Raw genomic sequence first — 16,900 nt, forward strand, 5'->3', positions numbered from 1 at the left:
AGAAACTTTAGCGACTGCTGATCTACTGTAGAGCCTTGATATCCTCCAAATGTGTCCCCAATATCTGGCTAAAATCATCGGGTCTTAGCGAGAACAAAATCGGTGAGTGTTGCCACCGTAGGGACGAGGTGAGGTGGTCGTCACTAGCCCGGCTTGCTCGTCCTCGCTTTTTCCCTCGGGACCCTTCGCCTGCCAAGACGCCTCGACCCGACGAAGGGCGGGAGACCCCTAAACAACAAAAAACAAATGAAGACGAATGGTTGTGGTGATGACATCACAATGGGGGAGGGGGGTTAAACAAAAGAAATGTATAAAAAGTAGAATCAAATGTGTGACTGTTTTCTCTCGTTTGCATTCGTTTATTTGATTTTGTTCCGATTTATTGTGTTCTTTGTTGCTCTACATTTTCCTCCCCTTTCCATTCCTCTCTTCGTGCGAATACATTTCTTTTCTCGTTCTCTTTTCTTTTTATCTGCAAGTTCCTCCTCTTTCTTTTCTCTTCGGCGTAATACATATTTTCTCTAATTCTAATTTCTCTCTACCTAGATTTATTGAATAAATTATAATGGGCAAGTCATTAATATTTCTAACTAAGGAGCACAGCACAAAATCGCTAAAAATCAGTGACGCTAAACAGGTCTTGCATCAGGAGAGACGCGAAAAAGCGCTTGACAAAGCCAAAACAAAGTCAGACTTGTGCTTCTAGTTGAAACGAATTAAAACAACCTAATTGGTACTACACCAGATGGATTTACTGAAGGTAAGACACGTTTCCCTGATCTATTATTTCCATCACCAGAGAAACGGGGGGAAATGCTGGATAAATGTTTATTTAGATTTAGAGAAGGTATGCCACGATATTGCTCACGAGAAGACAGTGTTCGGAGTCGAGGCACTCGGGACAAAGGCAGGAGTAGGGTCATTACCAGGGACTGGATGGCGACCTGGTTACGAAAGGGAGAACAAAGGGCGGTGTTCAACAACCGGGCCACTAACGGGAAACAAGGGTGATGAGCGGAGTCTCTCAGGGTGTCGTGATGGAGCCCTTTTGCTAGTTTCACACTATGCGGCCTATATTTGCAAGTTCAATTAGCTTACTAAAATCACCTGGCGACAACGAGAACTTTATACATAACGACCACCATATCCTACTGGTTAAAATAGTATCATAACCTTTCGAGACTTGGCTGTCGCCAACAAGAAGCCGTAACGACGGCGCCGCACCGGACAGTGTGACACCAGCCTTCCCTTTCTAGTCTCGACAGACGTCAACGGTAACTAGGTCGGGTGTCGTCATACATTTTCGAAATTTGTGGAAGATACCGAGGAAGGCGGAGCTGCAAAAACACTGGTACAAGATCAGACCAAGTCTTCAGAAATACAATTTCAGAATAGCCGAAGAAGTTTGGAATTATACCCTTCGTCGATGATAAAGATCAAAGCTGTCAGATTGGAAGACTAAAAAAAATCGATAAACCGATAGGCAACCGATCAAGAGTGTACATAAGAATATAAGAATTGAGGATATTGCAAGAGACCATAAGGCCTATATTAGGCAGTTCCATGTTCCCTACCACCTTTCACCCCTATCCATAAAGTTACATAATCTTCTCATAAAATAACCAACTGTTTCACCGCTCACTACATTGTTACTCAATTCTTTCCCATTTCCTTCTTAAATCTAAATTTGTTCAGTTTAAATCCATTACTGCGAGTCCTGCCCCGTTGTCTTAATATGATGACCTTGTTTGCGTCACCCTTGTTAAAGTCTTTGATCCACTTGAACACCTCGATTAGATCAACCCGCACTCTGCGTCTTTCCAGAGAATGTAAGTTAAGGTGCCTAAGCAGGTCCTCGTAAGGCAAATTTCTGAGCCCATGTATCATTTTGGTCATTCTCCTCTGTGCTGATTCTAGTGAACTGATATCCAGTCTATTGGACGGAGACCATAATAGAATAGCTTGGCGGTAACCAGGGCAAAAGGGAACGTGCCAACAGGTACGGAAGGGAATCGGGAGCTTAAGTCTAAGAGATCGAGTTTCTGTGTAAGTCTTTGTCAACATTCCAGTTTCCTCCTTTGACGATTTCCCTCCTGCTTCCTCTCATTCTTTTTCATCGCATCTCCCTTCGCTCTTTCCGTTTTCTATTCCTCTCTGTCCTTGCTCAGCCATCTACTAAACTCAGTGTTCCTCCTCATCCTCCTAAGAACATACGAGACAGCACACCACAGACTAGCCAACCAGCCATCCGACTCCTACAGCCTACCAGCCGTTTTCTCAGCTTTCAGCCATCTCCTCCCCCCTTGCCCCCTCAGCCACCAGAGGGTCGAAGAAATAATACAAGATGCACGAAAAAAGAGTCGTCGCAGCCGCAAAAACCTGCGGCCCTCAAGGTCTTGCGGCGCTTTCGCCTCCTTCGCCTGCTCCTGCCGCAGCTCCGGCGGCGGCCGCAGACGCCGCCAGTCCTAACCTCTCCACCTTTCGTCTCCCTTTTCCAAAGAACAACTGGAGCATGACTTCCACCCACACACACACACACCCTCTTCCTTCCCCATCTTTCTCTCATCTTTGTCCCCAACCACTCATGGAAGAGAAAGAGAAAGTTAGGACCTCAAGTCAGGAGCTGCGGGCCATGACCGTCACCTTTTCCTTGTGTGTTACGACAGTCGGGGTAAGTGGCAGTCATCTGTACTCCTTGGGAATCGAACCGGGATGGACGCGATGGGGATGAGGCTGTAAACACCAGATTGGGGTAGGTCGGGGGGTTAAGAGGATTAAAAGGGGGGTGGGGGTTATTGTGGGTGCTAACGGGTAATTTTACTTTTTTTTTTTGGGGGGGGAGGTACGATACAAAGGAGTAGCGTGTACATACTCTTCAATTTGTATATCTTTTTTATGTTCAGTCTGGGTATTTACATTTTTTTTACAATTTCCAACTATAAGTCCTGGTTGCAGCCTCCGTGTGTGTGTGTGTGTGTGTGTGTGTGTGTGTGTGTGTGTGTGCACGTGTGTGTGTGTGTGTGTGTGTGTGTGTGTGTGTGTGTGTGTGTGTGTGTGTGCGTGTATGTGTGTGCATGTGTGTGTGTGTGTGTTTGGTTAGTTGCCGAAACATTTCGTTTCTTTTCCACACAGGTCAGGCATTAATCCTCCCTTTACTTTCGTCTATTGACAATAAGTATTTTCCACAAAGAAAATACATTTACTGTGTTTATCGTGCGTCATTCCCCAGCGTATCAGTCCGTATGGACCATATCATGCCACTGTAGAGATGAATTTTAGGTTCATTATGTTGGTGTAGATTATACGAATATTTCTATTCTTTGAGAAGGCTGGTAAGGTACTTAGGGTGTGTAGGTACATGACATGCCAGCTTGTACACAAGTCCAGTTTCTTGCAGAGGATTGTGAAGAAGGAGATACAACTACTAGAGTTGATTCTCATAAAATAGGGTGTTGTGTAATGATAGTTTAATGTTATTATGATGCTATGCTTCATGCTTGGCACAGACACTTTTAGATTGCAGTGATAGTTTAATGCTGTTGTGATGCAGTGTTTCATGCTTGGCACAGACACATTTAGACTGCAGTGACAGTTTAATGTTATAGTGATTCTTGCAGTGACAGTTCATTGTTATTGTGAAGCTTGCAGTATCAGTTCAATGTTAATGTGATGCTTGCAGTGACAGTTCAATGTTATTGTGATATTTGCAGTGACAGTTCAATGTTATTGTGATGCTTGCAGTAGCAGTTCAATGTTATTGTGATGCTTGAAGTGAGAATTCAATGTTATTGTTATGCTTGGCACAGACACTTTCAGGCTTCAGTATTAGTTTAATGCTGTTGTGATGCCGTGCTTCATGCTTAGCACAGACACTTTCAGACTGCAGCGATAGCTCAATGCTGTTGTGATGCAGTGCCTCATGCTTGGCACAGACACTTTCAGACTGCAGTGACAGTTCAATGTTGTTGTGATTCTTGCAGTGACAGTTCAATATTATTGTGATGCTTGCAGTGACAGTTCATTGTTATTGTGATGCTTGACACAGACACCTTCAGACTGCAGTGATAGTTCAATATTGTTGTGATGCAGTACTTCATGCTTGGCACAGACACTTTGACTGCAGTGACAGTTCAATGATGTTGTGACGCTTGCAGTGACAATTCAATGTTATTGTGATGCTTGCAGAGGCAGTTCATTGTTATTGTGATGCTTGGCACAGACACCTTCAGACTGCAGTGATAGTTCAATGATGTTGTGATGCAGTGCTTCATGCTTGGCACAGACACCTTCAGACTGCAGTGATAGTTCAATGCTGTTGTGATGCAGTGCTCCATGTTTGGCACAGACACTCTCAGACTGCAGCGTATTTTTCCCGGGTTGTCAAGGAAGGGAACCAACTTCCCGCAGAAGCGATTAAACGTGACAGAGGTCAAGGCTTGAAGAACCATTTAGAGCAACATATAAACTCTTTGCTGAAATAAATCTTTATTTATCTACTTTACGATTACTAGTTTAACTATATTTGCATATTTATTTGTCTATTCAACAAGTTGTCTATTTTTATCTTCATTTATTGAATTGTACATCTATCTATTCAATGTTTTATCTTGATTTATTTGAATGTTTATTTATCTAGTTTTTTCTCAATAGACGCCTCTAGAACAAATTCTGTCTGGCGCTCTGCCTCACAAGACCTCTCCAAACATTTCTGTCTTTATATAGAAATATTTCCACTAGATTTTCCATAGCTGTACCTCTCTTAGTAAACGTCTTTTGAGCCCTCCTTACAGCGCATCCTACGTCTTCCTACTAGTCTTCTTCCTGGTCGTTGTCCATTAAAATATTTCTTTGGATATCTCTCTACATCCATCCACTTTACATGTCCATACCATCACGTGTTGTCTCTCACTTTAATTTTAATCTGTTCTTCATTATATATGCGGCCTCGATATGCCTGCCTTCTTTTCTCCGATGATGGAGCACCAGACGCTGTACAGGGGTAGCTAAATGTCCTTCGAGGCTACTGGAGTGTGTCGACATGGGGAGGGGGCGGGGAAGGGAAGGCGCAGGGGGAAGGTCGCTCGAAACGTCGCTACGATCCGCGACGAAAGAGGCAAATGTCATTTTGGTTATCCATCTGCGTCTCAGGGTTAGTCAGAGTCAGTCAGTCAGTTAATTAGTGTCAGTCAGCCAGTCAGTCAGTTAGTCAATTAGTGTCAGTCAGCCAGTCAGTAAGTCAATAAGTGATAGTCAGTGTGTTTGTTGGCCAGTAAGTCAATCAGCCAGTCAGTCATTGCGACTCTGTCGCCGGGGCAAAGGTCTGCACAAGAACAGGTCGTTTCACTCTGAAAAGGAAATGACTCCTATGACGTCACGTGGAGGTTACTGCCGCAGCTCACATAACGTCATAACGTTAGTTTTCTTTCTGAGGTAAAGCGCCCTGTTCTTGTGCATACCTTGACTAGGTCCAAATATGTTGCTGGGTCCCAAAAAGAAAGAGAGAGAGAGACCAGGGCAGCCGTGAACTTCCCGATGATGCTTCCACTTGTGACTCAACAGCCATAGACATGCACCAGACCCAACCCAGCCCCCATCACGGGCCCCGGCCTCCTCCAAAACTCAACCCCATAGGCTGCTAGTGCCACACTGCCCGGCGCCGCTGTTGCGGCTTGTTGCTGGCGACAGCAAAGTCTCCCTTATTAGGAGTCATTAGACTCCAAAGGTTTTACGAGAGTGTCTGAACCAGGGGGAGATGGTGGTCGTTATGTATCAAGTTCTCGTTGTTGCCAGGCGATTTTATTAAACTGATTGAACTTACAAACATCATCCGGCCGCATTCGGCGCCGCCGCACAGTGTGACACCGGCCATACGGGATACTAAAAGCATAAGTCTCATGCAGTCATTGTCTTACGGGATTTAAGTGGCACCCCTCCGGACCAGAGTCTCACAGCATAATTTCATGCTCATCACAAATCAAAACAAGTAAATCAACAAATAAAACATGCTGCTTGCTTTCAGCATATGCTGTCCTTCCTCTTACATGACTCGACCTCTTCGGCGAAGCATATTTCCCAAAGACAGAATGGCTTGTTAAGGTGAAAAAAGAGACTCGAACTCGGGTCCTCACGATTTCGGGGAAGCCCACTCACCGCCAGGCGATTTTATTCGTCTCCGTAGCACCCCGTTGCGTTCGAGAAGGAATGAAGTAACGGCTATTCCCATACACCTTACGGACACGCACGTACAAGAGCGTACAAGCATCTGGTCTACTGCCCATAACTAAAAACAAAATTATCACTCATGAATATATATATATATATATATATATATTTATATATATATGTGTGTGTGTGTGTGTGTGTGTGTGTGTGTGTGTGTGTGTGTGTGTGTGTGTGTGTGTGTGTGTGTGTGTGCAAGGTTAACTATTTTGAAAAGAAACCGAAGTAAAGCGCTTTCGTGTATTGCGTCGTCAGTGCAGAAATTTTGAAAGCGCTCTGGTTCGGTTGTCTTATTACACACACACACACACACACACACACACACACACACACACACACACACACACACACACACACACACACACAAATATATATATATATATATATATATATATATATATATATATATATATATATATATATATATAGATGTATAATCGTAGATTTTTTCCATTTAGTCACTGTTCGAACTCCGGGGTAAAGCTTCTCTAACTGAGAGTGATTTCGTGTTGCGTGGCCTTATCACTTCGCCACAGAACAATGGCTGGTCCGACGACGACCCTTCGCCTCTTAGCAACAGAGTGAAGCACTTTATTGATTTGGCTCTTGGTGGTGCCAAGCGATTTCATTCAGTTGAGGGACGGGTGATGCAATACGGGGTCGCGATCGGCCGAGGGTCCCTTCAGTCAGGGGTCCGCACCCTCAGCTGAATAAAATCGTTCTTGTATAATACCATGTACTGAGGTTGAGAATTTTGATGAAATTGTGTCATGCTGTTATGTGAAAACTTCAATGTCTTTCCCAGTCCTTCCATCTGTCTATCTATCCATCCATCTTTGCTATTCTGATGTCACAAAATTCAATTCCTTAGGAGTATTACAACCACAGATAATGAATATCCAAATCAATTGCACATAAGTAGAAAACGCCTCTCGATCGTTGCTGCAATGTGTGTGTTATCTCATCCTATCTTGGTAACGGTCACGACTCTCCTCTTCTTGGCCGAGACGAGCCAAGCGGCCAAGCCGGGACCATTTTCAATTAATCAAGTTTTTATCACCACAGGCCAGAAAGAACAAGAGGCTACGGTCATGCCTCACAAAGAAAGAAAGAAAGAAACGATAAGAGCAAGAAGAGGCAGAAGAAAAGGAGAAAGAACGAACACTGGGGAGAAAATGCGTTCGTATTGAGACTGAAAATTTTCCTTTTGAATTATCGTTTCAGGTTTCTGCCTAAGGTCATCCCCTTTTTGGAACAACACCAGTTTTTATTTACAAGTAACGAGAGCCATGGTCTCCTCGTCTTGCTCTGTTCCATCGCCCTTGACAACCCCGCCTTCCCCGTACCTCCCCCTAAAGGAATTATTACACTGGGCTTCCACAGACTCCACCAACGCCGACAGTTGAGAATTCGTTTGATTGAAAACGACTTCGGTTACGATATTTCATTTTTCAAATCTCCAAATATCAAATTATCATTTCGTCATATATAGCAAAGCTGAATGATAAACTAAGAGTGTAAAACTATACGAATGTTAGGCATACTGTTGAAATATTCTTAGAGAAGTATATATTTCTCTAAGCGAAGTTACATTCTAGTTATTCAGATAGAGGTTGGAGGTAGGATGTGGGAGGAAAAATAGCCACTTTACTCTCCTTCCACCAATTCCTTCCCTGAAAGCCTCAGGGAATTTTTTACTAACGCAGAAACTGAAGCATACGCATTTCACAAAAAATCCAAAACATCCCGGTATAATGACCAAATCCACGTCTTCCTGAATGATGTGCAATTTATTTCATTCTTTATCATAATTTCGCCTCACCTTGTGTCTGTTTTTCGTAATTTACCAAAAATTACTCCGAGATTCACTGTTCGTGACGTCATGTCGCCAGTCCTTCTCTGTATCGATGCGCATTCTCCCCTTGAAATTTGATTAAAACGTCTTCTGTACGAACACATTTTTACTAAAACTCAAGTTTTCCTCATTTCAAACCCAAGGACATCTTTTTCTTTATTCTTGAGGAGACAAATATATGTTATTACTGTAATTTCCAGATATACGTATAGTAAGGCCATATTGGGTACTTAACGTCACGATTTCTCTCCTTGGGCTTCTGAACACGTGAACGGAGCTGGTGTGCGTATGCATCGTCATAGCCTGCGCAGTTCACGTTGTCACGAACTGCGCATGCGCACAACGGTAAAGTTGCAGTAGGGGAGCGTGTTGCCATGCAGAAGGAAGGTTCAGCAAAAGAGTAGAATGGTTACTAAGTGTGAGATCGGGATGTTAAAGGATTAAAATTAAATATATATATATATATATATATATATATATATATATATATATATATATATATATATATATATATATATACAGTACACATATCACGGGAGACCTTTTGGCTCATAACGAGTTCAGATGTTGAAAAAAAGAGTAGAGAGAGAAATATATATGTATATATAAACACACAAACAGGTACTAATCATTGTGATTAATAAACATCACACAATACTGTTATAATCTTAACCCAAAGAAATATTAAAACTTCAAATCATCACACTCCAACAATGATTCCCTCTACTGACTACTCGATTGGCGAAACTGCTTTTGCCTATATCCAGGTAGCTTGAGGCTATCATGGGTTCTCATTTGGTTGACGATTTTAGGAGACTTTAATGAAGCAGTCACAACCTAAATTACCACACATAACAAACAAGCGCCAACATAAGTACTCATTCTTCCCCAGCAGCATCTAAGAGTGAAATAATTTCCCATATCTGACCCTAATTCTGATCCCACCATTAATCCTTATCATTCCTAGTCTAAATTCTATCCCTAACCCGGGTTCTCTTAAAGAAAGAAATGCCACAACAAAAAAAGGACCGCACAAAGGAGAATGGAAAGATTAACGATGGGAATAGCGCTGAGAGACCGAAAGAGAGCAAGTTGAGTGAGAGAGAAGACTAGAAATATATTGTAGAGGCGGTAAAAGAGAGGAAGTGGAACTGGGCAGGTAAGTTAGTGCGAACGACTGATGAGCGATGGAGTGTGTTACTGAGTGGACGCCGCGAGATAGGAAGCGTGGAAGAGGGAGACCAGACAGAAGGTGGAGAGACGAGATAGAAGTTTGCAGGAGTGACGTGGCAGAAGATGGCAAGGTCGTGTGAATCATGGAATGCTATGAAGGAGGCCTTTGTTCAGCAGTGGACTCAAGATGGCTGATTTGATTGATTGGTTGAAAGCCCTGGTCACAGAATCAAGACTCTAATCAAATGTTATTAATTCGAAAAGCTGGAAGGCGACTTCGCTTACAGTATTCTTGACTTCACCAAGTCTACAGTTCAACAATGTGTGTCTAATATTCGTATTTTAGGTTCAATTTCTCTTAGTTCGTCATTCAGCTTCTCAAATTATGACGCAAAGGTGATATGACCTTTGGAAATTCGAAAAAGAAAATATTGTAACCCAAGTCGTTTCTATTCAAACGAACTCACTTGAGTCGTGTGCGTGTGACAGTGATGTATACGAAAGCAAAGAAGACAAAATAAGCAGACGCACACTACATGGGTAAGTTATTTGGATGGTGACTTGCTGAATAGTACTTGGCCAGGCAAGCTGGGTTAGATTAGGTTAGGTTAGGTTAGATTAAGTTCGGTTAGGATAAGTCAGGTTAGGCTATGTTAGATTTGGTTAAGTTGGGTCAAGTTAGATAAGGCTACGTTTGGTTAGACATGATCACACACATTGTATAAATAGTATTATCTCGTCTTTCATATTTTTATCCCCTCATTTTCCCTTTAATATCATTCACATGAAAGTGAAAACCTGTAAGGAAAAGCACCAACTGAAGACGAAGTACTTGACGAAACTGGAACGAGCGAAACGTGGTACCAATAAAGATTAATAAAACCTCACATGGTTCGATTCCTGACCTGTTTGTCACCAACTGCCTCTTTCTTCCGAATCGAAAACCTAAACCGGTTTCCTCGGTGACCTAAGGTGATCCTCACTCGAAGTTCACATCTCCTCCATGCATCTCTGTCTTGGTTTTACGCAATCCAAAGGAAGGAACCGAGGTCACAGGAGGCGGATGCCGCGTGGCAAAGGGCGGTCAACCTTGAAGAGGCGTCTTTCTTCAGTCAAGGCCGAGAAGCCTCGATCCGAGGGCGAGGGCGAGGATAGGACTTCTTTTTCAAGGCCGACATTAAATCCCTTTTCTCATACCAGAAGGCATATCGACGGCGAGTGTTGCGGAAGGGTTTGATTAGAAGATATTTCTGTCTCGTTTTCCTGTCAGATGTCACTCACATATCGAACAAAGTCTTCGTCGTTTCACGAAGTACATGAATAAGGACTCATCTATGTCTTGGGTGGATATTCCCACGCACACTGCGAGGAATAACGAAACCTGCGAACGAAATGGCTTCTAGTTAAACGAACCTTCAGTGGGGGATCGAATCGTGCTCTGCGTGACAAGCGGCTTTACGGATGACGGGGGCCCACCGTGCGAAACAAGGCGCGGGGTCTCGACCCAAGGCCAAGCGCGAGGGCTGGCACGTACGTGAGAGTACAAGAATGGGAGTGAGGGTTGGAGTGCGAAGACGGGAGCGAGAGGTGGAGTCCGAGGGTAAGGGAGTGCGAGAGAAGGAGTGAGAGATTTCGAGTTTCCTAGAGACAAAAAAAAAAAAAAAAAAAAAAAAAAAAAAAAAAAAAAATTAATAATAATAATAATAATAATAATAATAATAATAAGTCCAAATTGGATATGTACAAATGAAACAAGAGAATAAAAGTTGCACGAAGTAATGGAGCATGCGAGGTTGAGCACAAAGACATGCAACTTCAAAGAGACTAAGTTTACAAGTCTAAAGTGATCTAAAAAATTAAAAACCTAAAAGCCTGTAGAGACTATTTTTTTCAATTAAACAAGCACCCGGCTTCGCCGGCCCTGGCTTCGCCAGGGGTGCTTGGCCTACGCCCCCTGAGATACCCTCTGTCCCTGAGCCTCTTTTTTTTCAGCCTTTTCTTTGACTTTCTTTATAGCGTACTTGTTCTTCTTCTCTTGACGCTTGTAACTCTTAAAAATTGAGTCGAAGTAGTGTATTTGGTAATTTCTGTGATCACCCCTGCCTCCATGTTTTATGAAACTCTTGTAGCCCGCGAAATAGTGCTTGGAAAAACCATCGAATTTACTCTTTTCGACGTCTCCGTTAAACAATTGTAAATCGTCAAACATTTCATCTGAATACGAAAAGTCTTCATTTTCACGTATGGTGACATTAAACTGAAGAACTTTTAAATGGAACTCCTTTAAAGACTCTATCACAGAAAAGCTTTTGGTTTTTCCGTAAAGACCCGAAAAGGTTCTAGCGTGTTCTGCTCGAAGCTGTCCAAGAAGCTCAAGAGTTGTTTTTGGTGTCTTTCTTTTGTATCTTTTTTGAGCACGTCACCCATTTCCAGAAGTGTCGATAACGTTTCATCATAGAAGAAACTTCCTCAGACATTTTGGAAAAGTAATGAAAGGGTGTGTGTTAAAACAAAAAAGGCTTACTGGCTCTGGCTTGAGAAGCGTTACAAAACAACAGGGGCGCGAGGCGTTTTGCAAAACCACCCAAAAGTCAGAGAACCCATCCAATTAATTTTTTAGTAGTACTAAGATGCCCTTACATTTACAACATTCTCCTTAATTATGCTCATGTTGTGTCACGTCTCGTCATCCCACCCCCAATCCCAATCCCATTCATTATCATTATCATGCAGGGAGTCCCATGGGACTTGAGCGAGTAGCAACGTTTATAGATATAAACTTTATGATAGATATACTATGTCACTGTCACCGTATAGTATAAATCTCAGAAAATCCTAGAAGAAACTTCCTCAGACATTTTGGAAAAGTAATGAAAGGGTGTGTGTTAAAACGAAAAAGGCTTACTGGCTCTGGCTTGAGAAGCGTTACAAAATCACCACGTCAACACAGGGGCGCGAGGCGTTTTGCAAAACCACCCAAAAGTAAGGCTTACTGGCTCTGGCTTGAGAAGCGTTACAAAATCACCACGTCAACACAGGGGCGCGAGGCGTTTTGCAAAACCACCCAAAAGTCAGAGAACCCATCCAATTAATTTTTTAGTAGTACTAAGAAGTCCAAACAAACCTCCAATTCTCGAGACTCCAGAGTTTAAGGAAATCCCCAAAAGCCTCACTACAAAATTCGGAATTAGCGTACTCAAAAGTCTCGCAAAATCGCAGAGCTGGGCGCGTTCCTCGGTGCGTTCCGCTTTAGTTTGGCTGCGGTTAGCGCTCCCAGACTATTAAAGCAACATAGGTGCCGGTATAGTATATGACCTACCTTTTGGATGTGGCCTACGATTTTTTTTCTTTGGTATAGTATGTGGCCTACTGGTATGAACCTGTCTCATAAGCTTTAATAGTTTGGGAGCGCTAACTACGGTCAAACTGAAGCGGAACGTACCTAAGAACGCGCCCAGCTCTGCAAAATTGGACTTGATTAAAGAGACCTCTAAGCCTAAAGAGACCCCAAAAGACTCATAACGAACTTTAGATTTAACGAAAGAGACTTCACTGTCTAGACCAGCGTTTCTCAACCAGGGTTCCCCGGAACCCTAAGGTTCCGTACAAGTTCCCTAAGGGTTCCGCGAGAACAAGTGAGACGAGCTAATGCACTTTTGATTTTTTATTTAATTTCATATAAGTAATATAATTAAACACGCACGACATATTCTTGGTTATTATAATGATGTAATATAGACATCATCCTATCTAACCTATTATTACGATGAAAATAAAATGAGAAATATATGGTATGTGTGTTTTTTTTCGCAGGGGTTCCTTGAGACATGCAATTTATTGCAGAGGTTACGCAAGGGTAAAAAGGTTGAGAAACGCTGCTCTAGACAGACACCAAATATTCTCGAACTGGAATGAGGCAGTGATGATGCAACAGCTCGAGTATCTTGGAACGAACATCGGAATTAGAGACGCGTCGTCGTCCCGAAGTCTGGCCCCGAGTGCCACCATGCAAGGACAAGAGGCGTGCCAGAGGACGAGAACGAGAACCCTTCCCCACCCCCAAGACCCCCAGCAGCCCCTCCACCCGGCTCCCGGAGTGTGAGAACCTGAGATCGAGGGTCGAAGAAGTCAAGTCGAAGTGGCGGGTCTCGTACTGTGAGAACAACCGGTACGCGACGGTCGTCGAGTCGGTGGGTCGAAGAGCAGAGGTCGGAGTTCGAGTCTCGCAGTTCGAAGAGCGAACGCCGAAGGACAAAGGAGGAGCAAAGGCCACAGGTGGAGGGTTAAGGAAGGGTGAGAAGGGAGAGGGGGGAAGGGTAGGTGAGGGGTAGATAATGATGAGCTGGGGAGGAAAAGGAGGAGGGATGGGGGCCAGGGATAGTCAAGGTTGACATGGCTGAGGTCAAAGGAGAACTTCCGAAGGACGAGTGCCACCTGGCGAAGAGGACCTGAGTTCGAGTGACGAGGTTCGAGTCGTAGCCAGAGTGTCGGAATACGTGGGGAAGTCGGTAAGTGTAAGAATGTGTCAAGTTCCTGGAGAACAGAACGGATGCTAACGTCGGAGGATGAGGGTTCGAGGTTGAGGTACGGGGATCGAGAGTCAGATCGAAGGAAGGGAAGGGAGGCGACTCTGAGTAGGTCTTGGTCCTCAGGACAAAATCCGATGTCAAGAGACTCAAAGGATTACAAAGGCGGAGCATGCCGACAGGAGACCTTTTGGTCCATATCTAGGTCGGATACGAAAAAAATCATAATAATAAGTAAATAGTTAAAAATTATAATAATGTAAATAACAAATAAAATACATATATAAATGTATAGGTATAGTTAAATAATAAACAAACAGGTAAATAGAAAATAATAATAAATTGACATATAACTAATAATAAATGAGAATCAAACAGACAAATGATAACAAAACAAAAACATATAATATAAAATAAATTATAATCATTACAGCATCTTGCTTAGGTGTTTATCTAAATGATTCTTAAAGCTTCGAACTGAACTACATTGTACTGCCTCTGCAGGAAGTTTATTCCATTCATTAACTACACGGTTGGCGAAGTTGTTTCTACCCACTTCCAAATTGAACCTATTTCCGGACAATTTGAGACCATTGTTTCAAAGGATTACAAAGGCGGAGCATGCCGACAGGAGACCTTTTGATCCATATCTAGGTCGGATGCGAAAAAAAAATCATATTAATAATAAAATAATAGATATAAACTATAATAATGTAAATAAAAAAGAAAATACATAAATAAATGCATAGGTATAGTTAAATAATAAACAAACAGGTAAATAGTAAATAATAATAAATTGACATATAACTAATGATAAATGAAAATCAGACAGACAAATGATAACAAAACAAAAACAAATAATATAAGATAAATCATAATCATTACAGCATCTTACTTAGGTATTTATCTAAATGATTCTTAAAGCTTCGAACTGAACTACATTGCACTACCTGTGCAGGAAATTTATTCCATTCATTAACTACACGGTTGGCAAAGTTGTTTCTACCTACTTCCAAATTGAATCTATTTCCGGACAGTTTGAGACCATTGTTTCTTGTCTGATTCTCATTCAATGTGAAAATTTTGTCACTTTTGATGTTGTCAATTCCCTTTAAAATCTTAAAGACCTGTATCAAGTCACCTCTGAGTCTACGCTTTTTTAGGGAAAACAGATTCATGTGTTTTAGTCGATTTTCGTATGATTTATTTTTGATATTTGGAATCAGTTTTGTGGCTCGCCGTTGTACTTGTTTCTTGCTTGATTCTCATTCAGTGTGAAAATTTTGTCACTTTTGATGTTGTCAATTCCCTTTAAAATCTTGAAGACCTGTATCAAGTCACCTCTGAGTCTACGCTTTTTAGGGAAAACAGATTCATATGTTTTAGTCGATTGTCGTATGATTTATTTTTGATATTTGAAATCAGTTTTGTGGCTCGCCGCTGTACTTTTTCCAGTATGTCAATGTCTTTATTGAGATTCGGTGACCATACGGAAACAGCATATTCCAAATGTGGACGAGCTAACGATTTATAGAGCTTGTTAATGAGTGATGGACTTTTGAAGTCAAAAGATCGCGCAATCAGTCCTAGACTCTTATTTGCTTTCTCAGATGCTGAAATACACTGCTTGGATGATTTGAGATCGTTACTGATAATTACGCCGAGATCTTTTTCACTATCCACTTTTGTTAACGAATTTCCAAATAACTTGTAATCGTACTTAATGTTATTTTTACCTATGTGCATAACCTTGCATTTACTTGTGTTAAATTTCATTAGCCACTTTTCAGACCATTGCTGTAATTTATCTAAATCTTCTTGAATATCCAATTGGTTTAAGTGATCCTTTGCCATTCCGCACAGTTTTGTATCATCAGCAAATTTGGAAACCGTAGATTTTAGTCCATAATCTATATCATTTATATATACTATGAATAGAAGTGGCCCAAAAACGGAACCCTGAGGAACTCCACTTGTAACATTTTTCCATCTAGAAGATTTTCCATTTAAAACAACTCTCTGTTTTCGATCATTCAACCAATTACTAGTCCAACTTAACAGGCTACCACTTATTCCGTGTGAAACTAATTTAGTAAGTGGTCTTTCGTGTGGGATGGTATCAAAAGCTTTTGCCAAGTCTAGATATATTAAATCTATATTGTTTCTTTTGGCTCAAGGGTGAGGTCCGGAGGGTGGAGGTGGAGGTGTGGGTGAGAGGAAGAGAGCGATGTCTCCTCTTTACGAAGACCTCTCCGAGGTTCAAGGTCAAGGAAAAGGCCGGAGGAGAAGACTCCGAGTTCGAGGAACGAATAGGCCTAGACTTCGGGACCGCCTGTTAAATCACGAAGATTTTCCTTCTTCTTTGTATTCCCAAGGGTGACAATAAAAAAAGGGAGGGGGCACTAAATAGGGTGCAAAAAACCCAAAGGCCAACAAGTACCGCTTCAGAAAGAACAGGAAGAGGAACACATCGACTTCGAGTGAACTTCGAGTAAATTGACTCTGAGCTCCCAGCACGAAAGAATCTAAGTTGCACAGACGGGAAAACGTGAGGAGGAAGAGAGTTCCTGAGCCTTCTAGTGGAAGAAAAGAGACAGGGGAAGCTTACTGAGGGGACACGTGGTGATCTTAAAACTCGAGGGATGAAAGCTGGAGGTTGGAGGTTGAATGTTCAAGGGAAAGACGAGGGAGAACAAGTACCGAGTTCTCAATGACTCCTTCGCCGTTGCCAGTGCTTCTTGAGGTCCGATTATTTCTAATTGGCGGAAACCCATTTAAGAAAATTTATGACGTCACGGCTTCACCAAAGAACTCAGACCTGTTCCGCAGGTTCCCTTCATTCAACGACGTCCCTCGCAACTGAATGGAATCGTCTGGAGAAAGGCGAGGGGTCCCGTTAACGGGGGAGGGGGGAGAAACGGTTCGAGGCACCAAAGAACAGTAAGGGTGATTGAGATCCCGACGAAGGTAACCAAGGACTCCGTCTGCAACAAAGGCAGCGGGCGCTCAGTTACCGGGACCTCAAGGACAGTTCCCAAGAATAAGCAGTTAAGTACTGGTCGCCATGAACCACTCTGGCACGCGGCAGGGCTCCTGGCAGACTTAATTCTGGCTAACGACCAGTGAT

This window comes from Oratosquilla oratoria, chromosome 11 (genome assembly GCF_046742065.1).
Source record: "Oratosquilla oratoria isolate Oo_2021 chromosome 11, ASM4674206v1, whole genome shotgun sequence".
Lineage (NCBI taxonomy): Eukaryota > Metazoa > Arthropoda > Malacostraca > Stomatopoda > Squillidae > Oratosquilla > Oratosquilla oratoria.